This window comes from Protopterus annectens, chromosome 7.part0 (genome assembly GCF_019279795.1).
Source record: "Protopterus annectens isolate FY-2018-M chromosome 7.part0, PAN1.0, whole genome shotgun sequence".
Lineage (NCBI taxonomy): Eukaryota > Metazoa > Chordata > Ceratodontiformes > Protopteridae > Protopterus > Protopterus annectens.
In genome coordinates this window covers 348070712-348097550 of record NC_056739.1, presented here as the reverse complement: position 1 = coordinate 348097550, position 26839 = coordinate 348070712, and positions in this window count along the sequence as shown.

Here is a 26839-nt window from a genome sequence, read left to right as displayed (position 1 = left end):
TTTTTCAGAGTGCCATTACAAAAAAATTGGTTGGTTGGTTGGTTGGTAGTCATGAAAAGTCCTATTTTAGCTGTGAAACTAGATGATTGTATTGTGTTCAGAGTTAAATTTTTGCTGGGTTGTTTAGTAACAAGTTGGATTTACTGGGCATATCTATGAATATTCCAGGTGTGAACAAACTGTAGATAAAACCAGTAACTGAGAGTCGATCTGCAGTAGTAGTGAGGACATTTCAGAAGCTGTGTGGCAATTGTGTTTGATGCTCTTTTGAGTAAAGTTGGTGAAGAACACTGAATTTAGAGGACAAAGATTTCACATTTTTAAGGGATTTTAGTAAAGTAAAAGATGGTTGCATATTCTGCTAAAGCACAAGGCAATGGAGTAATTATTTGGAGATGATGGGGCATCATTATTTCCTGGAGTGATGACAAGAGAGTAGGTATTTGCAAGAATTATTTTCTTGAGTATAATATAGAAAATACAGGTCTATGTTAGAACATCGAAGTTTCAAAACTTCGAATGTTCTAATATCGACTCCTATTCAGCGAAAGCTGAAACCATCGAACATACAGAACAGCGAATTTTTTCCTAGGGAAAAAATTTGCTGTTCCAGAACACATACACACAAAACAAGCACACCAAACAAACAGCAATCTACACACATACACCTAAAATCTTACACCTAACCCTACACTAAACTATACATACACTACTAACTATCCACTTACCTTAACCCAAACTCTAACCCTAAGGTCCGTCACTGTCGCACACTCACCTCACCCGTGCCCTAACCATAACTCACCTATCCCTCCCTAACCCTCACATCCACACATTCGCACACATACCTAACCCGCGCCCTAACCCTAACTCACCTAACCCGCCTTAACCCTCATGTCCACACAATCGCAGACATACCTAACCTGCACCCTAACTAACCTAACCCATGCTCAATCGTACACTTACCTGAACCCAACACATAACTTTCCACCACAGCTCTGAAAATACCGAAGCAACAGAAACGGACAACCGAATTCTTTCCCTAGGAATAAATTTGGTTTTCTGTAGCTTCGATATGTTCAGCTTTCGCTGAAAAGGGGTCAATATTAGAACATTCAAAGTTTTGAAACTTTGATGTTCTAATATAGACCCGAAAATAATGTTGTATAAACCATTGGTTCAAAATTTAATCTGTGTAAACAACTGGAATTCAATGTTATGGAACATTTTCTCTGAGATAGTGTTCAACAAAAACTGAGAAAGCTCACATGTGGATTGTGATATTCCAGGTGGTTTGTTTTAAAATGTTATAGCTCTATGATTCATTGATGTGAAATGTTCGTGCATACTTGCTTAATTCAGCTAGCTAAAATTATGACATTTAAATCATTGATGAAGGCTGCTCAGTTCATAGGTTCATAGGTTCATACTAGGCTATCTGCCCAAGGGCATTTATAAGCCTAGCCCATAGTTATGTGGCTTTCGCCACCCCTTTAGTTTGAATAAAAACTATGCCTATCATTTTTCTGTGCCTCTGTCAAGCAGTGACACTGAAGTAATCCCTGGGGTATATCTGCGATCTCCCATCCATTGGTCAAGATTCCTCTTGAACAAGGCCAGCGAGGTGCTCTGCCTCACATGTACCGGGATTTTGTTCCACAGCATAGGGAGTCTCTGGGTGATGAATCTGTCCCTCCAGCACGTTCTATTTATAACCGTGTCAAAGTTTAAGTCTCCCGCCCTTGTGGTTCTGAGGGATCTAGATTTTTTGAGGTGAAGCATATTCATCAAATCTGGGTTTGACATGGCCTTATATGTCAGGCACAGGTCACCTCTGAGCAAGCGGTATGAGACTGAATAGAGCTGGAGTTCTTTCAGTCGGGCAGCATAAGACATATTTTGAGACCCTTTATCCTTTTGGTGAGGAACTTTTGGGGCCTTTCAAGCTGCAGCAGGTGTCTGGTCAGATACATTCGAACGGGCATTGTACTCAATCATAGGTCTAATGAGTGATGAGTACAGGGGACGATGACCTCCCTTGATCTAGATGTGAATCCCTTCATGATCAGGTGGGCGATATAGAAGGTTTTCCTAACTACTTTAGCAACATGAGTGTCAAACCTTGGGTCCCCAGATCCCTGATGACTTTTTCTGTGCTCAGTGGATTGCCACCTATATGGTAGCTAGGGGTAACCTGGTTTTTCCCAAAGGGTATGACTATGCATTTTTGGCGTTTAACTTCAGGCCATGGCTCTGGCACCAGTTATCCGTTTCTGTGAGGCCCTTCTGGAGGATATCTGTGTCAGATGTGTTTTCGACTATGGCCCAGTTTGCAGTCATCTGCAAACTTTGTCAGCCATAACCCTCCTGTGTTTGCTTGTACTTCAGAAAAGTAGATGCCGAACAAGAGTGGACCCAGGACTGAGCCCTGTGGGACACCACTTGTGACAGGCTTTGAGTCTGACATGGCTCCAGCAACTCTGACCCTGTGGGTTCTGTCACTTAGCCAGTTTGCAACCCATCTTGTGATGTATGGGTTTACATTCAAGCTGATGAGTTTTTCGATGATACCTGAGTGGGGTATTGTGTCGAAGGCCTTTGCCAGGTCGAGGTAGGCTGTATGGACTGCCTTTCCCTCATCCATGGCCTTGGTGACTGTCTCGAAAAAGTCAACCAAGTTTAAGAGGCAGGATCTGCCTTTGACAAAGCCAAACTGGGTTGGATCCAAAGTCTGCAAGTTCCCTATGTCTTTATTTATGAGTTCCATTATGATCCTCTCCATGGCTTTGCAGATAAGGCTTGTCAAGCTAATGGGGTGGTAATTTCCAGGGTCTGTGGAGGCACCGCCCTTATGAAGTGGGACCACAGTCGCCATGCGCCACTCCTTGGGTACATATCCTGAGGTGAGGCTAAGATTAAACAGCTGTCCTAACTGTGGGTTTAATTCCTCGTTGAGTTCATGAAGCACACAGCCGGGGACACCATCCGGTCCCATGGATGCATTTTGCCTTAGTGAGGGCAGTTCTCACCTGGGCGTTGGAGATGTTTGGGGGGCTACAATCCTCTGGAATAGATATCTCTCCTTTTGGTGGGGAGGGGGGGGAGAAGTTTGCACTGAACCTGTCAGCCAGTATGTTAGCAATGTGTGTAGGTTCAGTAATTTTCACATCATTTTGAACTAATTCTGAGCATATCCTGGAGTTTCCTCCTAGGTTTCTAACATAGCTAAAGAAGGCCTTATGATTGTCTTTAGAGTCCTTGGCGATTTTTCTCTCAAAATTTGCCTTGGATGATTTTATGAGAGCTCTTAGTTTTTTACTTATAATGATCAAAGGTGTCTTACCTTTCAAGGATTTTGCTATATCTTGTAGTAGCTTCCTTCTTTTGTTGTAGAGCTTGTTTATGGCTGGGGTCCACCAGACTGGATGCTTGCCTTTGGTACAGAGAGTCTTAGTTTTGTTTGGGATTGCCTGATCCATGCAGTCCTGTAGGTGCTGGTAGAAGGCATTTGTAAGTGATTCAGCGGTTTGAGTAATGTTTACCACTGGCTCAGGGGCCTTAAAGGAGACCACACTAGTTTTTAGAAGTGTGAAATCAGCTTTTGAGAAGTTTTTCACTGTGGTCTTTTTTGTTTCAGGTGGGGGCGGGATGAGGACCTCCAGCGAGATTAGTTTATGATCTGATCTCACGAGTGAGGGGTATACTTCCGGTGTTGAACATTTTGATCCCATGTTCGTGATGATGAGATCAAGTATGTTTTCTCCTCTTGTGGGGATGGTGACTAGTTGTTCCATGGCATTTGAGTTTATGAACTCCAGGAATCTTTGGGTTAGAGTGTTCGGGCTTGAGTAGTGTTCCCAGTCTATATTAGGGTAGTTGAAGTCACCTAGTATGATGGTGTTTGGAGATACATTTATCCCCTCCAATGTTTTCAGGAAGGCCATGTGAGGTTACTGAGTTTGAGAGGGTGGCCTGTAACATGCTACAAATTGCAGAGCAGTCTTGCCTATGGTTAATTGCACCTGGATGGTCTCCGATGCATCGTGCGTTGCCACCAACCTTGAGGTGTGGGTGTCTTTATGAATATGGACACCCCCCCTCCTTTCTTGGTGTTGTCCGGATTTTGGGGCCGGAACGCATGATATGAGGTGAAACCTGTTAGTGCTGGGGTGCTCTCAGGAGCCTTGAACCAGGTTTCTGTCACAGCACAGACATCGATGTTCTCCATATTGAGAAGGGCCTCGAGTGCGTGTATCTTGAGATTGAGACTTCTGGCATTGAGCAGCATTACCCTTAGTTTTTTCCTTTTTGGTGTTCTAGGGTGGTAGGTTTAGAATTTGAGCCTTGCCTAAAAAGGCACTATGGGGTGGCAAGAGCCTTTGCCAATATCCGGAAGCCCAGGGTGACAGGTGCAAGCCGTCCCTCATGAAGCAGCGTGGCTTGTCCAGCATGTCATCCCAGGCAGACAGACATTGGATCCCCTTTGAATGACACCAGAATTTAAGCCAATTATTAAAGCTGATCATCTTATCACTGTATTGTGGCATCATTCTAGGTGAAGGTAGGATACTGCTCAAGGTCAGGGTCATACCTGCCTGGGCTACATAATCAGAGAGCTCCTCGATGTCCCTTTTCATGTAGTCCAAGGAGGTACATCTCAGGTCGTTGACACCAGCGTGGACAATGACTGAGTCGTACTTGTACCTGCTGTTGAGAGACCTGAGTGCTTGCGTTATGTGGTGGATTCTAGCGCCTGACAGGCAGCTTACTGTGACCTTATCCTTACTCAGTCTGGTGAGTGGGATGTCAGTGTGTCTGACTATGGAATCACCAATGACAAGTGTTTACCATAGCATTATGAGTAATAAGCAAAACTATTATCATAGCATTGTGGGTAATAACCACAACTCATCATCATCTTACGGCTGTTCCCGTTGGGGGTCACCACAGCAGATCATCTGTTTCCATTTCTTCCTGTCCTCTGCATCTTGATCTGTCATACCAACCACCTGCATGTCCTCTCTCACCACATCCATAAACCTTATCTTAGGCCTTCCTCTTTTCCTGTTACCTGGTAGCTTCACCCTTAGCATCTTTTTCCCAATATACTCAGCATCTCTCCTCAGCACATGTCCAAAATAATGTAATCTTGCCTCTCTAGCTTTGTCTCCAAGCCTTCCAACCTGGGCTGACCCTCTAATATACTTAATCCTAATCCTGCCCACCCTTATCACACCCAGTGCAAATCTTAACATCTTTAACTCTGCCACATCCAGCTCTAACTCCTGCCTTTTTGTCAATGCCACTATCTCCAACCCATATAACATAGTTGGTCTCACTACCCTCTTGTAGACCTTCCCTTTCACTCCTGACACTCTTCTCCACCCAGTCCATCCTGCCTGTATTCTCTTCTTCACCTCTCTTCCACACTCACCATTACTCTGAACTACTGACCCCAAGTATTTAAACTCATCCACCTTCACCACCTCTACTCCCTGCATCCTCACCATTCCTCCATCCTCACTCTCATTCACACACATACATTCTGTCTTAGTCCTGCTGACCTTCATTCCTCTTCTCTCTAGAGCATATCTCCATCTCTCCAGGGTCTCCTCCACCTGTTCCCAACTCTCACTACAGATCACAATGTCATCTGCAAACATCATAGTCCACAGAGACTCCTGTCTGATCTCGTCTGTCAACCTGTCTTTCACCACTGCAAATAAGAAAGGGCTCAGAGCTGATCCTGGATGTAATCCCACCTCCACCTTAAACACATCCGTCACTCCCACCGCAGACCTCACCACTGTCACACTATCCTCGTACATATCCTGTACCACTCTTACATACTTCTCTGACACTCCCGACTTCCTCATACAATACCACAACTCCTCTCTAGGCACCCTGTCATATGATTTCTCTAAGTCTACAAAAACACAATGCAACTCCTTCTGACCTTCTCTGAACTTCTCCATCAACACAATGAGAGCAAACATCGCATCTGTAGTGCTCTTTCCCAGCATGAAACCATGCTGCTGATCACTAATCATCATGTCCCTTCTTAATCTAGCTTCCACTACTCTTTCCCATAACTTCATGCTTTGACTGATCAGTTTAATCCCTCTGTAGTTACTACAGCTCTGTACATCACCCTTATTCTTAAAATTTGGTGCCAAAACACTTTTTCTCCATTCCTCAGGCATCCTCTCACTTTCCAAAATTTCATTAAACAATCTGGTTAAAATCTCCACCGCTATTTCACCTAAACACCTCCATGTTTCCACAGGTATGTCATCTGGACCAACAGCCTTTCCATTCCTCATCCTCTTCATATCCTTGCTTCCTCCTTGCTAATCCACTGCACTTCATGATTCACTATCCTCACATCATCCAACCTTCTCTCCCTCTCATTCTCTTTATTCATCAATCCCTCAAAGTACTCTCTCCATCTGCACAGCACACTCTCCTCACTTGTGAGTATGATTCCCTCATTATCCTTTATCACCTTTACCTGCTGCACATCTTTACTAGCTTGGTCCCTCTGTCTAGCCAATGGGTAATAACCACAACTGTGGATGCTGAAATAACTTACATTTTATTTTTATTTTAAGATCATTTAAAATCATTTTAAAATAAACATATTGTCCCACTGTACCAGCTTCAAATAATAAAGTAAATAATTTCAATTGTACATCAATTATATTAGCAAAATTCTTTACTTTAAGCCCTTGAAAAGAATGAATGAAACATTAACCTTGACATGAGGCAACATTCTACTAATTAGAATGCAGGCTGTATAAACCACCACTACATATTAACAAAGTATGATTAAGGTATTCCATGTTACGTTACTATGTAAGGCAGGCATTGACAATGGTCACTCCGGCTAACCCATGCCACTGTTAACCACTGATCAATTATTTGCCTAGAGGTGCCACTGGGAGCAGATTATTCTAATATTCAGGCAAAAGGATTTTGTGTTCAGCTTTGGAAAGGTACAAAGGTAAGCACCCTCTGCAAGGGGACTACAACTTCATTTAACTACCTGTAGCTGTAGTTGTTGAAAAATGACAGCTCCACTTATTGAGATAAAGCATTTCAGGGATGGTGTTCTTTTGCAGATATTTTAGGAAAAACATCTGTCAGCAGTTTTGGATGGAAAGCAGTCAGAGATGAAAAAAAAAAAAAAAACAGGATAGATGGGCTGAAGTCTTAGTCAAGAGAGCAGAGAGGGAATTTATAGTAGATAATTTATATTCACTAGTATTATTCTGTCATATTTTTCTCAGCATGCTTTCAAAACTCTGTCTCATCCCCCTTTTTCTTTTATTTCTCCTCTCTTCATTCTATTGCCACCATCTCTCCCAACCCACTTTTCCCCTACACTCCCAACACTTTCACATAACTAATTATCAGAACTCACCTCTCTCACATTCATACTCTATTATTTCCTCCTTTTTGTATCCCTCTAACACTCTCCTTCTGTTCCAATACAAACTTTTCTCCTACCATACATTCCCCATTTTTATTACTAGCAAATCCCTCCAATTTACAACAGAACCCAATCTGTTTACCTTGCTATCTGCCCACATAAACTGTTCCATACTACATCTTATTAGCACTCTCATTTCTGGTGATATCCACCCTAACCCAGGCCCCTCCCCTATAACAGCCACAAATAAATCATTATTTTTACTTCCTAAACTCCCAAAGTATAGTAAATAAAGTCCCAAACCTCCATGCTTGGCTCATACACAATAAACCTGACATCCTGTCTATTTCTGAAACCTGGTTAAAACCACATATAAATGACTCTGAGATCATTCCCCCAAACTACTCCATCATTAGGAAAGACAGGTCTCTCAAAAAAGGTGGAGGGGTTGCCCTCATATATTCATCCTCCCTAGCAGTCACTCCCTACAATAAACCTACTCCGCACTTTAACAATGCTGAACTTCTCCTTACTCTACTACAAATCAACAATCACAAACACATATGTCTAGCTTCCCTTTATATACCCCCAGGAGATAATATCCCCACTCTCGAACTTATCCTTTCTTGAATTTCTAGTAACATTAGCAACGAAACCATAATCCTAGGAGATGTAAACATCAACTGGGCCTGTATTCAATCTCCAACAAACTCATTAAATATTAACCTTTACAATTTCTCTCAACTAATCAACTCAGTAACTCGCCCTGCAAAAAACCTCTCCAGTGGAAGTATACTGGATTGGATTCTTGTCTCCCATCCTCACTATTTCTCAAACAGTGGCACCCTTCCTGACTCCCTTAGTGATCATTCACCCATATTCACTGACCAACTTCCCACTGTCCTTCAACAAACCCACAGCTATATTACTATCCGTGACCAGAAAAAGTTCAATCCAACTACCTTTGTAAATTCTTTACAAGCAATTAATTGGAACTGTCTAAAAACACTACCACTAGACATGGCAGTGTCACACTTCAATACAACATTCTTAAAACTACTTGACTCACAAGCTCCCTTAAGGACAAAGAGAGTAAAAACAAAATCAGCCCCCTGGCTCTCTAAACATACTCTTGCTATGATGAGACATAGAGATAAAGTCTGGACACGCTACCAGAAACTTAAGACAGATCTGCTCCTTAACGAATATAAAATGCTTCGAAACAAAGTAAAGAAACTCATCACTTCTGATCGACAAAACTATTTCTCTACACTCCAAAGCCATAACATAAACAACCCTCAGAAATTCTGGAAAGGGATCTCTAGTCTCCTTCGTCCTAGTACACCAGCTACTCCCACCCCTGACTCAAATGCCTCTGAACCTGATCTGGCCACCCAATTTAACTCATTTTTTATTGACTCTATTTCCAAATTGACCTCTTCATTCTCCAACCCCACCATATTTTCTAACACCCCCTCACCCCCCCCTCACACTCTATCTTTCCTCACTTCTTCTTCCTCCTTCCCATCCTCTAGCCCCTCTACCTCTTCTACTACCCAACCTTCACCCCAAGCACCTCCACCTTCCAACTCTTCCAACTCCACTATCCTCTCATTTAATCCCATGCCTACATCTACTATAAAGAAACTCCTTCTGAAATTGAAACCATGTACCAACGCCCCTGATAATATCCCTTCCTACTTTCTTAGCATAGCTGCTGAAACACTTGCATATCCCATTAGCATCTTAATTAACCGCTCCCTCAAAGAATGCACAGTTCCCCAAATTTGGAAACAGGCATATATTATTCCCTCCACAAAGGGGCAACAACAACAACGCCACTAACTTCCGTCCTATAGCCATTCTGTCCCCATTTCTAAAATCCTAGAAAAATGTGTCCATCTTCAACTTCTCCTCATCTCCTAGAAAATCATCTTATAACTCCCACACAGCATGGCTTCAGACCTAATCACAGCACTATGACTGCCCTCCTCTCCTTCCTTGAAACAGTAAATAGAGCTCGTGACTCTGGCCTGTATGTTTCTACCTTACTTCTCGACCTTTCCAAAGCCTTTGACACCATCTCACACAGCCTGCTCTTAACTAAACTCTCAGAACTTAACATTTCTTCCTCCTCCCTACACTGGTTCTCTAGTTACCTATCCAACCGAACTCAAGCAGTAAAATGGAAAAAGCTACCTCCTCATTCCTTAGTACCCCCACAGGTGTTCCACAAGGCTCCATTCTAGGTCCCATTCTCTTCAACATATTTATAAATGACTTCCACAAATCAATCCCATTCTCTAACATCATCCAATATGCAGACGATTCAACTATCATCTGCTCATCCACCTCTATCACCACACTTCAAAAACTAACTCAAGATGCTTTCTAGAACAGAGCAATGGATGTTAAATAATCACCTAGCTCTCAACGCCTCCAAGACCAAGCTTATGATATTTACTCCTTCTAAAACTACTTCTCTCAGTATGAATACATTTTCTATCAGTAGCCAAAATAACTCACCCCTAGAAATGGTTTCAGAGACCAAACTACTTGGGGTACAAATTGACAACCAACTTAAATTTACCTCTCACTTACAAAAAAATATCAAAAAAAACCATCAGAAACTTGGCATGCTTTATAGACAAAATGCCTACCTTACCTCTGCTACTAAAATAACTCTCGCAACTTCCTTCCTTATCCCCTCCCTTCTCTATGGCGCCCCACTCCTAACTAATCTTCAGTCCTCTCTCAAAAACAACTTTCCTCTTGCTACAACAAAATTGCAAAATTCGCCACCAGCCACAAGTCTTCCACCCACCACTGTCTTTCCCTCCAGAAACTAAAATGGCTAGAACTTCCCAATCAATTAACTTACACTCAACTAACTCTAGCCCATAAGCTTATTCTCAACCCTCCTCTGTCCTTCCCTCTCTACTGCCTTTAAAATGCACCTACCCAATAGAGTATTAAGATCAAACAATCAAAACCTACTCAAAGTCCATAAACCTATACATCCCCAGGCAAAACCTTCTATCCTCCAACCTCGCTCGCCCCTGCACCTCCCTCCCTCCAATCATCCGCACCACCTCTAGTCACTCTGCTTTCAAAAATCTCTTTATACACATCTAGCTTCCCAGTGGGAATGCTCATGCTCCCACCCTACATAACCTACTCTACTCCTTCTCACACCCCTCCTTGCTCTGCTCACATCTTTAATATAACCTGAAAATTCTATAGAATTTATTAAACAAGTCCTTATGTTTCTTCCTCCCCCACTATATTATGTCTTTGTATCTCCTCTTCCTTTTACTAACTATGTTTTCCTAACTTTTCTGTATAAATGGAAATTTTTGCTGTGCTGAATAGTTAATATGTTTTTCTGTACAATGTATTTAACTGTATACCTGCTGTACTATTTGATATTGTCTTCTTTTTACTATATGTTGTACCTATTATGTAACTTTGAATGTATTTTGGAGCTTTTCTCCCCAGGACTCCATTGAAAACGGGTTCATCTGGCCCAATGGACTATCCTGGTAAACCAACTGCAATAAATAAATAAATAAATAAATAAAATATGGCCCAGTTTAGAAGAGACGGGACTTTTCTTGGGTTTCAGAAGGTAATTCAAGACCTGGAAGTGGGGCCTCATTACTGTCAATATTACTGGGAGGGGCCTTCACTTCAGTCCTTAACTTCCAGGTCAACAAGTTGCCATGGACTAAAGCTAAAGGTTACATAAACATACTAGTTAATCAAGAAATGAATCACGGAATTGTATTTGTTGGATATTTGGAGGGTACAATACCTTCTGAAGGTAAATTATACCTACATCATACCATGATCTGGGTCAGGCAATAGGCTAGATTTTTTTTAATTACACTCCACCAGAAAGATAGTGACATCACCATGTCATTATCTGACCATTGCCTAGTTCAAATGGAATATCAGAGGGAAGGGTGGCATTTGAAAAGTACTATGATGAAATTTGACTTACTTTTCTTAAAGAGCCCATATCACATAATGGAAGTTTAAAGGTGGATTGCATGTTTTTGGGGTAGGGTGTTGCATACCTTGGAATGGGTATGGGATACTTTCAAGTGTGACCTTTTAAAATATTGAAAACTGGTTGGATACATACACAACAAATCCCAGATTGATGCCTTAGCTACTAGTGAGTTATGCCTAACCTGTGCTATTATTGATTATACAATGACCCCCCCCCCCATTAATATTCCAAAACGTGCATGCTGATTGGTCAGCGTGCACATTGTAAATCAAAGACTTATACTAATGGAAAAATGTCCGGTCGCCCGGACTTTTTCCATTAGTATGTCTTTTTTTTTTTTTCAGCAACTGAGAACGAAGAACTGAGAGCGCAAGATCTCCCTTGCATTTTAGAAACTGTCTTGCTATGTTAAAGGAGTTAAACATAGCGAGACAGCTTTAAAAAATTAACAGAGAGCTTCCTTTCTCCGTTGATTTTTTTAAAGCTCTCTTGCTATGTTAAATGGGTTTAACATAGTGAGACAGCTTTAAAAAAAGCAATGGAGAGTCCCTTCTTAATTCATGAGCAACTCCCAGCAGGAATTATACCAAATAGAAGTGGTATTCCAGGATTGCTGCAAATTTGTTTTCCACCATGTAATATCTTGGACTGTTAAACACGTAGCCCATGGTTATAGTATTTACTGATTTTAATTAAGCTTTTGGTACTATCAAGTGAGAATTGTGGTCAGTACTACAAAGTTTGACATCAAGGGAGGCTACCTTAAGTGGTGTCAGCTGTTATATGACCATTCGCTAGCTGAACTGGTCAACAATAATGTGTTCTCCACCTCTTAATATTTACCATAGAGCTAGGTAGGGGATGGGGAGGCCATCTGTCCCACACACTATTTGTTTTAGCAGCAGAGTAACTCAGTTTGTTTTTGAACCAACATTGTTAGAAATGGGGTATTTCCCCTGCGGAAGAAGGACAAATTAATAGATGTGTGGTTTGCAGATGACTGTGTTTTATGGCTCAGGACCCCACATTTGCATACACATTATGCAGGTTTTCAGTGATTTTCAGGCAGTCTCAGTCCTGTCTAGTAACTGGGACAAAACAGTATTGTTTACATTAAGTACACCATGCATGTCAACTGTGGGCAACGTAGGGAAGGTGGGCATTCACTGTGTCATAGCACATGCATGCATGGGGATCAAGATCTCATACTCTTACATTAATAACCCCGCTTGCAATCTAAAATCACTGATGGAGTGTGAGGACTCAATATAATGGTCTAGACTTTAGTTTGCCTTATTGGAGACATGAGAATCCTTCCTAAGCTTCTTTCCCGAGCTTGATGCATCCCATCACGAGGTAGGTAACCTTTAACATCTGACCTTCAGAGAAGCCCGTTTAGCTACATTTGGTCAATATACATCCCAGATTTCCATGCAAGAAGATTATGGCCAGCAAAGATTATAGAGAATTAGGTTATCCAGACTTGCATAGGTTTGTACACTTTGAACTAGCAAGATATATGTCCAATATGGGTCTTCCCAGAGTTTCATCTAATTGATTTGAAAAATGAGAAGGTTCCATGCAGTGAATGAATGAGAATTTGGAATTCAGGTGAACATGATGTTCAGGTAAATCAAAATCCAAAGCACAGCATGAGATGAAAAACCAACAGCAATAGCGTACTCCAATTTTAATACCCGCTTTCGTCACAAGACTTCCTCAGAATATATACAGTGTATATTTATTAATATGTATATAGTTGTGTGTTAATTATTTTTAATTATTTTTAATTAATTGCCAATTTGTATGTAATTAGTATGAATATTTAAAGGCTTGTTGGTAATGACTTTTTTTGCATTCTGAGGAAGTCTTGTGACGAAAGCGGGTATTAAAATTGGAGTACGCTATTGCTGTTGGTTTTTCATCTCGTGCTGTGCTTTGGATTTTGATTTTGTTGGTATTTTGCGTTTTATTTGGTTTTTTTGGCTTTTTGAAGCAATGTCTGAAGCCGGAGATGAGGAACTATTGAATTTGTCGGTTCATGCTACACCGACATCAGAAGTTACAACCTTAAACAACTTACTAACTGCAACCCTATTGGATATACAGAGCTCCCTTAAGGTTTTGGTCTCAAAAGCTAATGAGAAGGAACGTGCTGACGTGAGACCGATTAGTATCAACGGCGCTAACTCATCCAGTCCAGATTCGTCATTCCAGGAACTTGATACAGTTTTGGAAGTAACGGACAAATGCGAAAGGGATTATTGTCGTACTGCGGCGTCTTCTTCGCGGAGAAAACCTTTACCGGGAACCGTTGCTGGATGTAGGACAGTGCAATCGTTTTTGAATGAAGTGAGAAACCCATTTTGCAACACAGGTAAATTATGTCAACCAGTTAATTCTACAGAAATTAATAATAAACGCGGTGTCTTGCTGAGGCTATTAAAAAGATACCGCTCATTAGACTTAGAGAATTGTTATTTTAAGCGGTGCATTCAGTTGGGCATAGTCCCTAAAGGACTGAGATTCTTCAAATGCCCTAATGGGGTCACTGTCAATTCACCTTTCTTTAAAACTTTAACTAATTTTTTCAACGACGCTGGCATAGATTTTTTAAAATTGCTCATTGATAACAACTTAGGGAAGATGAGCGATTTAAAGGATGAAATAGTCCTTGTTGAAAGTGAACTAAAACATTTGTTGGGTGAAACAAATTCCTGTGAATTTTTTGAAGTTGTTTATGAAGAGCTTGAGCAACACACGGCTGAAATTACTAGCCGTAAACAACTTAAATTAGCTCGCGATCTCACTTCTTATGAAAATCACAGTGCATATAGCAATTTTGCCAACAGAGGGAACACCTCCACAATTAAAGGGAACCATACTCGCTCATCTACCTTCAATGTCTGGGGTAAAAGAAATTATAGTACTGTTGCTTCTGGGTTTAGCGAATCAGCACCATTAAATGCTCAACAGGTCATTGTTGATAACGGTGACCATGCTGAGGCTCAGCGGGGCATTAAAACTGTTAGTACCATTCTTGAAAATGAAAATGAAAGCAGTGATAACATTTTAAGTAATAATGATGTCAGCGATGTTAATGTTGAGAAAACAGTGAACATTAACAACAAAGATAAAGAAAGTATTGGAGACGCTTCAAATGCCAATGGGTCAGTTAGACCTAAAGTTAAAACTGGGACAAATTTTTCTGCTAACATTTCAACTGCCTCTTCTTCTTTTTTCAACAAGAAGATCAATCATCACAGCAGGAATACTGTTCTGACCAGGAGTCGGACCTTCTTAGGGTCGAACTCATCAGGGGACGAGACTTAGATGGAACATTAGATCAATTTAGTATTATTAACTTGACTGAACATTGTTTTTCTGACTGTGAAGTTAGAATATTAAAGTATGGTTTAAATTTTATTCCAACCTCTAGGGCTAATTTTAGCAATACAATCATTGATATAAAGAAATTCACCAGAAAATTGAATTTATTTTATTTAATGAATTTTTTATCAGACAAAGAGCATACAAATAAGGCTTTGATTAAACCTTTAGATTTCACCCCCCACTTGCACCATACAAGTAAGGTCTTCGAGGAACAATGTATTCAAGACATTACTCGAGTTCTGAACAACAAAAGTTACACCACTAACAACCTGAATAGGGTTGAAAGGATGGCCCTCCAAAATCTAAAGTCACTTTGCAAAGATTTTAGGTTTATGAAAAGTGACAAGGCGGGCAATATAGTCATCATGAGCCAAGAGGCTTACAGCAATAAAATGCTGGACATTATTAGTAATAGTGATGAGTATGAAAGCATCAGCCTTCATGAAATTAAACGCAGGGTGCGTTTTATTCATTCTGAGTTATACGCACTATTCATGACAGGTGACATTACTCGAGACATTTATGATTTCTGCATAGTTCACGAGCCACGTATTGGGGTTATTTTTGGTATATCCAAAACACATAAGAACATTAATGATCCTCCCCTCAGACCCATTGTTTCCTCACCACATTCTGTTACTGAGGGGATTTCTTTAGTGGTTGATGCTGTGTTGGGGCCTATTTTGGCTGGTGAAATTTCATTTATTAAAGACTCGTGGCATTTTTTAAGCAAATTTGGGTCATTTTTGCAGGAAGGTGGGTTTGATCCCATGAGGCACATTATTTTTACTATTGATGTTGTCTCTTTATATACATGTATTCCGCACATCTTAGGGATAGATGCTGTCTGTGATTTTTTATTTAGAAAAAATCTTGGGTTGACTACAAATGCTATTTCCACTATCAGGTTATTTTTGGAAATTATTTTGGAGAACAATTTTTTCCTATTGGGACAAACTTATTACAGACAAAAGAAGGGGGTGGCCATGGGGTCTCCTGCTGCACCAGCTTTTGCTAATTTAGTCATGGCTTGGTGGGAGTTTGAGGTTATGCCTATTCTAAACCAGAAGTTTAATATTAAGTTTTATTGTCGTTTTATCGATGATTTATTTTTTGTAATAGAAGGAGATTTTTCCACTGTTGATTTTTTAGTTTCAGAAATTAACTCATCCTCTGACTATTTGAAATTTACTAAGGGATGTTCAGGGCTGCAGGCCAATTTTTTGGATGTGTTTCTTTATTGGGATAAAATTGAATCCAGATTTCACAGCAGGATTTACCGTAAAGAGACCTTTACAAATGGGTACCTGCATTACCTGAGTAATCATCCAAAGCATGTTGTTAAAAACATTCCTCGTGGTCAATTTATAAGAGCTAGTCGCATGACCTCAAAATTTTGTGATCTAATTGATGAATTTAATAGAATTATTTCTTTATTTAGTCAGAGAGGATATTGTATCACTGAACTATTTAAGACAAAGGATGAGATTTTAAGCAGACGTGTTCTACCTCATTCAAAGCTTTACTAGATCATCCTATTTTGTCAGGTACAATTGACAATAGGCTAGATAATAATAAAAAGAACGACATCAATAAACACATTATGTGTTCATTAGATATGAGTTCTGATGGGGGTCAGATTAGACAAATTGTCATTAATAATTGGAGGATAATAAACGGCAATAATGACATACAAAAAATTTTAGGGAACCAACCATCTTTTGTTTTTAGGAATCATAATAATTTGAAGAAAATTTTGGAATTTCATGATTTTGGTCAAATTAATTTACATACGAACAAAACTGGTATGCACTGTTGCCATACCTGCAATATGTGCAGGTTTGTTTCTGAAGGTCCTTATATTAGGATAGAGACCATTGACAGAACTATTAAGGTTCCAGGTTATGTTGATTGCAATTCTAAAGGGGTTGTTTACATCAGTTTGTGTTCAGGGTGCTCAGCTTTTTATGTTGGCATGACGACTAGATGTCTTAAAACCAGGATAAGGGAGCACATTTATAGTATTAAAACTAGGGATGAGAACAGTGCTCTTTTTAAACATTCAGTTGTTTGTACTTTTTTTAAAAAATTTTTATTTTCTGTTTTAGAAGTTGTACATTCTGATTTGAGAGCAGGTGATTATAAAAATTATCTGGAACAGCGTGAAACTATTTGGCAAATTAAATTGAATTCAGACAAATTTCCAGGACTGAATGACACCATTAATGTAAAATGTTTTTTAAAATATAGGAAGTTACACATTGATAAAGATAGTAACATCATGCCTTTGTTTACTTAACTATACAGTGTATATTTATTAATATGTATAAAGTTGTGTGTTAATTATTTTTAATTATTTTTAATTAATTGCCAATTTGTATGTAATTAGTATGGATATTTAAAGGCTTGTTGGTAATGACTTTTTTTGCATTCTGAGGAAGTCTTGTGACGAAAGCGGGTATTAAAATTGGAGTACGCTATTGCTGTTGGTTTTTCATCTCGTGCTGTGCTTTGGATTTTGATTTTGTTGGTATTTTGCGTTTTATTTGGTTTTTTTATGATGTTCAGGTAATCAAACTCCTCCAGAATGTAGAGGTTTCACATAGTCCTTTCCTTCACATGGGAGAGAATTTAGCCCAGCACAAGACACCTTGTAGAAGGAAAATGCATGTTCTTGGAAGACTGGATCAGTGCAGGCATACTCTTTTGGAGTGACTTGTTTCCTAATATAGCTGCTGGCCTCAGTACATCAGTTTCCTGCAAGAAGAAAGCTGAGCTTGATATTTTGTAGTGATGGCATTACCTGCTTGAGCCAAAAGGTAGACAAAAGTAACCAGGGTCTAGATGCAGTAATTGGTGGCAACCCACTAACACATACCCCCAAAACCACCACATATACTATTATCTAGGGCACTGGATGCATATAATGCTACTATCTTTGATTCAAACTGCCAGAGCTGGGAACTCTGTGTGTGTGAGAGGATTTACCCCAAAGAATGGCAGTTGGCATTAATCGTAACAGTTTGCCATATAACTCTGCATTGTATATTACATAGTTTAAAATTATTCCTAAATGGCATGTACACAGATTGAAAGTACAACCAAGAGATAGTAGGAAGTGTTGGTGATGTGAGGCAAAGGAGGTAACCCGCTTACATGTATTATGGTTTTGTCCAGCTGTCACACACATGTGCAAAAGGCCTTCTCATCTCTACCTGCTAGGCTCTTAAGAGGTCTGCTCCCCCATGACAAATTTGTAAGTTTTGGCTTTTAGGAATGCTGCCACAAGACATGAGCTTTACTCAACAAGAGGGACAAAGGATGTTGCACATTCTATCATCCATAGCCGCCATTATATTTAAATACTGAAAAGTGCCACCGGAGGATGAAATCTCCAATGTTGCTATTATTGCTTGTATACATTACTACCACACAATTCAGACTAGGTTTAGATAAATTATTTGTTGATGCATTTTTTCTGTGTTTATTGTACATTATTTTGTGTTAAGTAGTTGATTCAGTGTACCCTGTCATAGCAGTCATTATATATATTGTAGAAAAACTTTTGCTAATGACACCTTTGGATCTATGTGGATGTAATTTTTGAAATACTGTTTAAAAATGTAAGGATTACAACACTGTCTGTTTTATTTTTATTACATTCTGTCATTAGAAATACAAGAAAGGAGGCCTTTTTTGGAGTAAGGTGAGGCTGTGTGCAAAAGTGCATGCTAACGGTTAGGTAATGGTTTGTGGGGTAGCATTTATGCAGTTGAGTTCAGCAAGTTAGAATACAGTCCTGTGGCTGTTACTTCATTCCTCTGCAATACAGTCAAACAGCAGGGTTATACAAAGTAGCTATATTTATTGAAGGGGTTGGAAGTCTGTGTATGACAGCAAAAGGGGGTTAAATGACCATTATTTAGTGATCACTGATATGGATTATCAGGAAATGGTGTACATGTCTGAGAACAAAAGGTTGAAATCTATCACTGAAGGCATTATTCATTTCCATTTCAGCACAAATATTAAAACAGGTGTGTACACAAAGTGGTTGTATGCAGGCATACATATGAAACAGTTTCTTCATCACTATTAAATTATCATAGATATATCTCATGAAGGGGCCATTTATGATTCTAACAACAAAAAAGTTTAAAAATATTAATGTGTTATTTGCATCTTCCACTTTCCTCATAGTCAGACATCAGTAGTATTCATAGAAAGTGGTTATGTCTTATTGTCAGGAGGCTGCGAGAGCAACAAGTTGACAATCCTTACTGTAGCCATTAGCTATTTTATTTTTTCTCCAAAGACGGACAGTGGCTATGTTTTACTTGTAACTGGGTTGCTTTTCAAAGTAAGGGCAATTTCATGGTTACTGTTAAATGATCATTGAGATGGCTGGCCTGGTGGGGGGAGCAGAGTATTTATTTAAGAGCTGAAAGAAGAAAAACATTTTTGCAGCCTTTTTTTTTTTATTTCAACACCATTAGACATATGGATTTATATAAAAAGAGGTCTTTGGGGATAAGTAAACAATGTGTGAAAGTAAATGATGTGATCACTGTAAGATGTTATCAAGGATGAACAGTTTTGACAAAAATAATAAAAATATTGCTACTTTTAACTTTTTTAGTTCCCCCAGTCAGAAATAAGTGGTATAAAGAGAATATTCTTGTCTATTTAAAGGAGGAATTAAATGTGTGAAAGTCATCAAGGACTGCTGTGTCTTATTCACAGTTAAAAATAATCGATCCAACTTACAGTGTCAGTGTGTGTGACAGAAATGTAGAATCTGTGATTAAAAAACAATCAGCATGGATTTCCCTCGTGGGTAATTTGTTACTGCTTTATAGTCAAAAAAGGCACATCTTATTAGTTGAGTTATATTCTACTGAGGTAGTTTAGGTGCAAAAGTATATGAAAGTACAGCCTCACACACTTAGACATAAAGATGCAACTTATGTTTTAGTTTTCATTTTTTGACAGCATTCCTAATGCAAATGTTATTGGATCCAGTTTAGAAAAATATGCATGTTAGTTAACATTTTCCCACATGGACAAATATGTAATACATAAAATCATAAAAGTTTTTTGTGTTTATAACATAAAAACTAAAACCAATATTTAATTGTTCCTGAAAGTAATGTTCTCTAGCATTTGACATTTTAGCCCAGAAAAATAGCAATTCTCTGACATGACTTGGCACTCAGACTCACTCTGCAGCTGTTTCAATATATTTGCACTAAAAGCACAACTAACCAAATTTCATAGCTGAATATCTAAGTTTTTGCCAGAAAATACTGGAGAATATCAAATTGTTTCAGAGATATAAACACACATCGATACGACCGTTCCAGTAAGTATATGTATCTATTATAATGTGTTTGACTAGCAAGTTGCTTTATAATTGATATCACTTAATTGTTTGTCTTTAGCATTAGAGGATGGTTGAATGTAGTCCACAGTTCGAATAAATCATTATTTTGTTTTAATATCATCAGAAGTACGAGTTATACATATTTTTCCTAACAATAATGTCTGTAACTGAAGACTTTAGATGACCAAAACTCCATATGATGAGTGGGTCACACTTCTGTCCCTAAAATGTGACATGATCACAACCTCACATGCTGAAAAAGGCAACAAGCTGCAGACGAAATTAGGACTGCATTGCGTTGACATCCATAAGGTTAGAATAACCGTCAGTGAGACATTATGTACCGCCAGTACAAGGCTAATTCTTTGAAAATTTAAGTTGCAGCTTTTTATAGACAATGCATGCACACAGCCATTTTACTTTTCCATACAGCATTGTGCATTATACTCAGTTATCCTGCTCAGACTGAACTGTGATGCCATAATGCATCAATAATACATCTCTACTGAGTTGCATTTGTATTACAATAAAAAAGTTCTGTATATTTCACAAGACAAAAGCATTTTTGCATCTGCAAACTTGGTATCCCCAGAGCTACCTGTGCTAAGGGGCCAATTTGCTGATATCGAATTTAGCATTGACTCATAAAGAAATTGATAAGAACAGGATGGTAGTCTTAGATGCATTTTATAGCTGGATGTCCAATTGTCCCTTCCTGAAGGTTTTGTAATGAAATCTTAACAGAGCATTATCATATCGTGTTTTATAGGTAGGTACCACATGCAGGCGTTCATAGGTCTGCACTCACAATATGACCTCTTACGCCCACTTTCCATTGAGAATGTATGGCTACACAGCACTTGTCCAGAAAATATAAGCACTAATTTAGGGGTGTCAGGTATATGCTCATTAGGCTATGAAGATATTTATCTAGTGTGCAAAGTAACACACCTAAAACACAGGAAACCTAAAATATATACAAAAGTCAGCCATGTATTTTTCAGTCTCCACATTAGAAGCTTCATGGGATACTGTTAGCTAAGGTATGCATGTCTGAGCATGGCAGCAGCATTTACAGATGTACAAATAAAGTATTGAGTGCATTTGTGCTTTTATTGATTTTCTGTTTATCTCACTGCACTAGAAAACTTATAAAGTTATGACTTCTTAACTGTAGAAAATTATATATTGTGCTTGCAGCATTTGCAAGATAGTTGGCATGTTTAGATACTTTGTAAAGGTATCTGTAATTTTTCAAAGTTAAAATAGTGTTTGAAAATATGTCCTTGATCCATGTTGGAGGCATTCTTCCCTTCCATTTTAAAGGTGTGTTGCATGATGAATTTTCCCCCTCACATATGGGTGAGGGTGACTATTACCAAATTCACTTCACTTGCTGTGTTGACTCATACATTCTCTGTAAGATGAGGGTGGACCATTCATTCCTAGACTCCACTACCTATTATTTCCAAGGTCTGGGAAAGAACCTGTTGGTCCATTCTTTTCTTATTTGGGAGGAAGATGAGCACGGAGGTTGGCTGTGCTTTCCAGCTTGTTGGCCTCTACCAAACATTTACTACCCATATAATGGCTTGTTGTCACACTAAGTGGTACTGATTAGAGGATTTCCAGTGAGTGGACCTTTGACTGTCCCTAGATCACCTACTGGTATCTGCAGAGATTGCCATCCACTAATGACAGTAGGTATTCTTAGGTAGACCTTTTCTGTTCTTAGACCACCTACTGGCATAGTCAGAGACTGCCATCCACTGTCACTTATAGTTGCAACATGATACTTTGGTGATTTAGTGGGAGCACTACATCTTTCCTCTATGATGGTCAAGCCAGAATCAGACACACACACTTTCACACCCCTGCCATGGTCTTTCCAGCAATTTTCTAACTAAACCAAGGACATCTGGCCTGCAGTCAGAGCTATATCTGTCTTTGTCACAGGACAATGACTTTCATGGTGATACTTGACTACTATATCAGTTTTCAGTGCGTGGCTATAGTATGCTGCGTGTTTCTCTCCTTTTAAAATGTTTTATTAACTTGCCCCCCCCCCCCCCCGTTGAATGTTGTATTTCTGCATGTTGTAATCTGCAGTAAATCAGATACTGACTGTGACCTCTAAGGAATGACTTGTAGTCCTCAGAAGTCCTAAAAATCATGTCAGTGTGCCACTCTTCTCCCCTATATGATTCTTAAAGTTTATTTTAAATGTTTTGCAAGATAGCACTCTTGTTAAAAATATTCTTCTGTCTTTAAGTATGAGATCAAAGAAAAGAAAAAGTCTTTGTTCCAATAAAAACATGTAAATTGAAGTTGGGCAGGTATTATGTCATGGCTCCTTCTTCCTGAAATTTATCTCTAAATATAAGAGTATGACATCTTATTTTGAGGAAATATATTCAGATGTGTTCAGATACTAATGCAGTTTACTGACAGAGTGATGTCTGGCTAGGATTATTGGGTAATATATCATTGATTTTTCCTCTGTAAAAGGCATGTATTTACATGCATGTCTGTAGATATTTTTCTTAGTTTCTCTTTTTTTTATCTTGTCCTTCTCATACATTTATAACTGTAGCTATCTCTTCAATTAAAGATTTGCTAAATATACCTAATCTACATGTGCATGGGCTTTGATTTAATATTACGTCTGTATGAATTTGTTCTGTTACCATTTCATAGTTTTGCTTACCAGGCAAAGCCTACAATTTGTGTGTGATAATTGGTACTCCGGTAAACAAATTTAAATAAATAACTATCTCATTTAATACGCCTGCATGAAAAAGTTGCTAGACACATTTTCAAATACAAACTTTATTTAGGCTCCTGTCCTGTACAGCTTGTGATATAATGTTGTAGATATAAATAGTGGTGCTTTAATTATATCACTGGCATAGAGACGTTGCTGTGGTACATCTTCAGCTGGCCTGGGTGAAATTCCTCGAGCATCATTTGCTCAAAGCATGAGATGTCATGGAACAAAATGTTTCCTGTTTTCCATAGGAAAATCATTGTCAGCACAATTTATAAGTATTCACTGGCAGTGACTACCTTCTTTTGGGAGTTTTCACCCTTCTTTATGTTGGTATATGTAAGTTCAGTTGGTCTTGATCCAAACACTGGAGCCCTGCAAAAAAAAAAAAAGAAAAAACCTGAAATGAATGGAAAGCCAACTTGATTAACATGCGTGCAACAGATTGCTTTTGAGAAAGAATACAATGTTCAGAATCATTATGAAACTGATCACAGGAAGGACTTGGATCGAAACGCTGAGGAGGTATGTAATAACTGTGTTGCTGAAAAAGGCCTTGGAAAAACGTCAGTCTTTCCTTATATATCCCATTAAATAAGAAGCAGTTATACCCAGCAATATGATGGCTTATCGGACTCAAAAACATTTTCTGATGTACAACTGATAAGTGTTTGCTGATGAGTACAGAATTTATATGTCCAGATAAATCACAAAGGTTTGTTGATATTAGTCTTTCAGAAAACACAGATGAAGAGAAAATGATTTTTTTCTCACCTGTCCTCAGTGATCAGCTTTTTGTTAAAGTACATTCCTCTATTGCTTATTTCTCACTGGTAATTAATGAAAGGGCAAATAAAAATGATGTGGCTGAATGAGCAGTTTTTGTTCATTATATGGATGAAAACATGCATGTAAAGGAAAACTGTGTTGCATTAGCTGCAGTGAGAGATACCAGTACAAGTAATAACATCTGCAGCAACTTGGAGTACAACTGGGCAATTTATTTTTATCTAAAAGTATTAAAGTCCAGAGAATCCCTAAGGGGCTTAGGTATTGTAAATTCCCTAATGGGGTTATTCCATGATCTAAGTTTTACAATGTTTTGGTTGACTTATTCAACAGACAAGGTATAGAACTGTTAGAGATGATTATTAACAACAACAAAACTATTATACTAGATTGCTTTAATACTGAAGTTACTAATTTGAACAATGGAATTACCAACGATTAATTATTGAACATGCATAGGAACCACTACATCAACGTTTTTTCAAGTGTTGACAGATATTCTGACGTTATTAAAAATCGAAAAAACAAAGGGTGGTTGAGAGATAAGGAACATTACAATTCTGCTAATGTTTTTCTTTCCACACTAACAATAACCTCTCAGGGTTGCACAATTATGAAACAACCAATATCAGATCACCTAGACCAGCACCTTTTAACGATGGTGAAAATTAAATGTTGGTAATGAAAACCCATATCTACAGTGAAGAAGCCAACCCATTTGACCCTTTAGAATGTCCTCCCCTACGTCGGTCTGACGGGCTAGCTAATCATTCTCATCATCTCCCCAATGTCTACTTGGAGGAGATGACTTCCCCACCTCCGTCATGTCAGCATGTGAGGTGATACACAAGGGCCAGTCCAGATGGGGAAGGGGGAAAGGCAGGGGAAGGGGTGAGAGACCATTCCAGATATGGAGAGTGAATTTAATACAATCCTCTCTCGCTGTTCACTTAACCACGAAAGAATTATTATTAGCCACAACAATTTTAACATTTTCAATTACAGTGGCATAACCATTACTGAAAAATAATTTTTCCTGCTTGAAAAAGGTTTTACATTTGTTCTCACCCCTAGATTTGGTTTAGCTGATTCATTAATAATTCAAAGTGTTTACATCTAAATTAAATTTTGCTATTAACTTAATACTGTAGACACTGACTGTAACAGATCTAAATACAAGAAGAGACTTCCTATGCCTTACCCCATCCAACATTACACGCATTTTCTAAAACTGTTGAGACAGAACTTAAAAATCATTTTGCTAAAGAAAAAATGAAATCTTGTGGCTCTAATTTATCAGTTCATGAACTCAGATTATTACGAGAATTAAAGGAGGATCATTCTTTAAGAATCATGAACTTGATAAGGGTAGGGGGTAGTTCTCATGGAACATTTTGACTACATTAGTGAAATGAGCAGCATCTTGCACAACAGTGAAAAATACATGGCACTGTCCCACAACTAGTTACATATTGTCTATCACAAAATTGACCAATACTTGGAAGATATTTTTTACAGAACCTTATTGATGCAGGTACTTAAATTTTTTTTGAGAAATCCTACTCCTATTTTGCCAACTATTTTCAGTATCCTGAAAGTTCACAAAAATTTAAACTACCTTTTGAACCGATAGTCAGCAGCTGGTTCAAAAACATATCTGTGTGCTGTTCCAATAGATTGAATTTTCAGACCCATCAAAGAGTTAAACATATACATGCTCAAGGACTCTTGGGACTTTTTAGGGGAGATTATCATCTAGCTTATGGGACAAGGACTTATTATTCTTGACAACTGATGTTATCAATCTTTTTTTGTGTATTCCACAAGATCTTGGTCTGAAGTTATTCCACGATGCATTATTGAACTTTGAATTTCTGTCTTCCCTGGATATAATGTTAATTACTGATTATATGGAGATAGTTTTGAATAACAACTGTAAATTCTTTGAAGACAACATTTTCAAACAAATCAAGGAGGTAGCAATGAGGGCTGTGTGTGCCCTCCTGTTTGCCAACTTGGTTTTGGCATCTTGCAAATCTAAATTTGTTTTTAGTTCTCAATTTTACAAACCTATTAAACTTTAATTTTTAGACGACACATTTATGCTGTGGATGGGACCTGTTGATTTAACCACTAATTTTGTACATTATCTCAGCCATACCACTCCTTTTTTTGAAGTTTACTTCTCAAATTAGTGACAATTCAGTTGACCTTTTAGACACTAGATCACCCTTTTTCACAAAGGAAGTCTTCACAGGCAAGTCATATGTTTAGCTTGGATGATTTCAGACCAAGTTACATTTAATAATGAAAGACCAAAAAAACTTGAGAATATGTTCCGCGAAAGGAACTATCCCTGTGCCCTTGTAAAAAGTGTCTGTGACAAAGTTTTGTGGGGATGGGGAGCCAAATCTTTACCACTTCAAACAACATTACCAATCATACTGTGACTACAAAGGCTTTTAATTCCCCCAGACCTTTTCCTTTAAGCTCAAGGGATCACTGGGCTAATTTGTAGCCAAAATAAACTAGAGCCTTGACTGTACAGCATGATACAGACCCCAAAAGTGTAAAAAGAATTGTTAATCAGTATTGGTCTATCCTTACAAGTGATATGTAAATTAAAATATTGTTGATACGGAACCAGTGTTTATTTATTAAAAAGCTAAGAGAATTAGACGAAAGTGCTTACTATTGGCTTCTAAATAAATATCGCTGACTTTTACCAATATACTGATACAGCATTTTATTTTTATTGTATTCTGTTGGTTTATCTTTAAACATTTGTTATTTTTTGCTTTGTTTGATTTGTCAACCGATTATGATGTAAGCAAACATTTAATACTTAAGAATGTGCTCAAAAGTGCTCTGATTCCTTCTGATGAAGTCATGCTTTAAGTTGGTTTGGGATGAAAAGCATGATGAATTTGAACTTTTGTGCTTAAAAGTGCTGTTTAACTGCATATTAAGGTGAATAAATCCTGTGGCTTTAACTGCTTCTCAGCTGTTTTTGGCTTAGATTTCCTTTCTGGAGTTGAAGGCTAAAAGGGTTCTTTTGGTGGA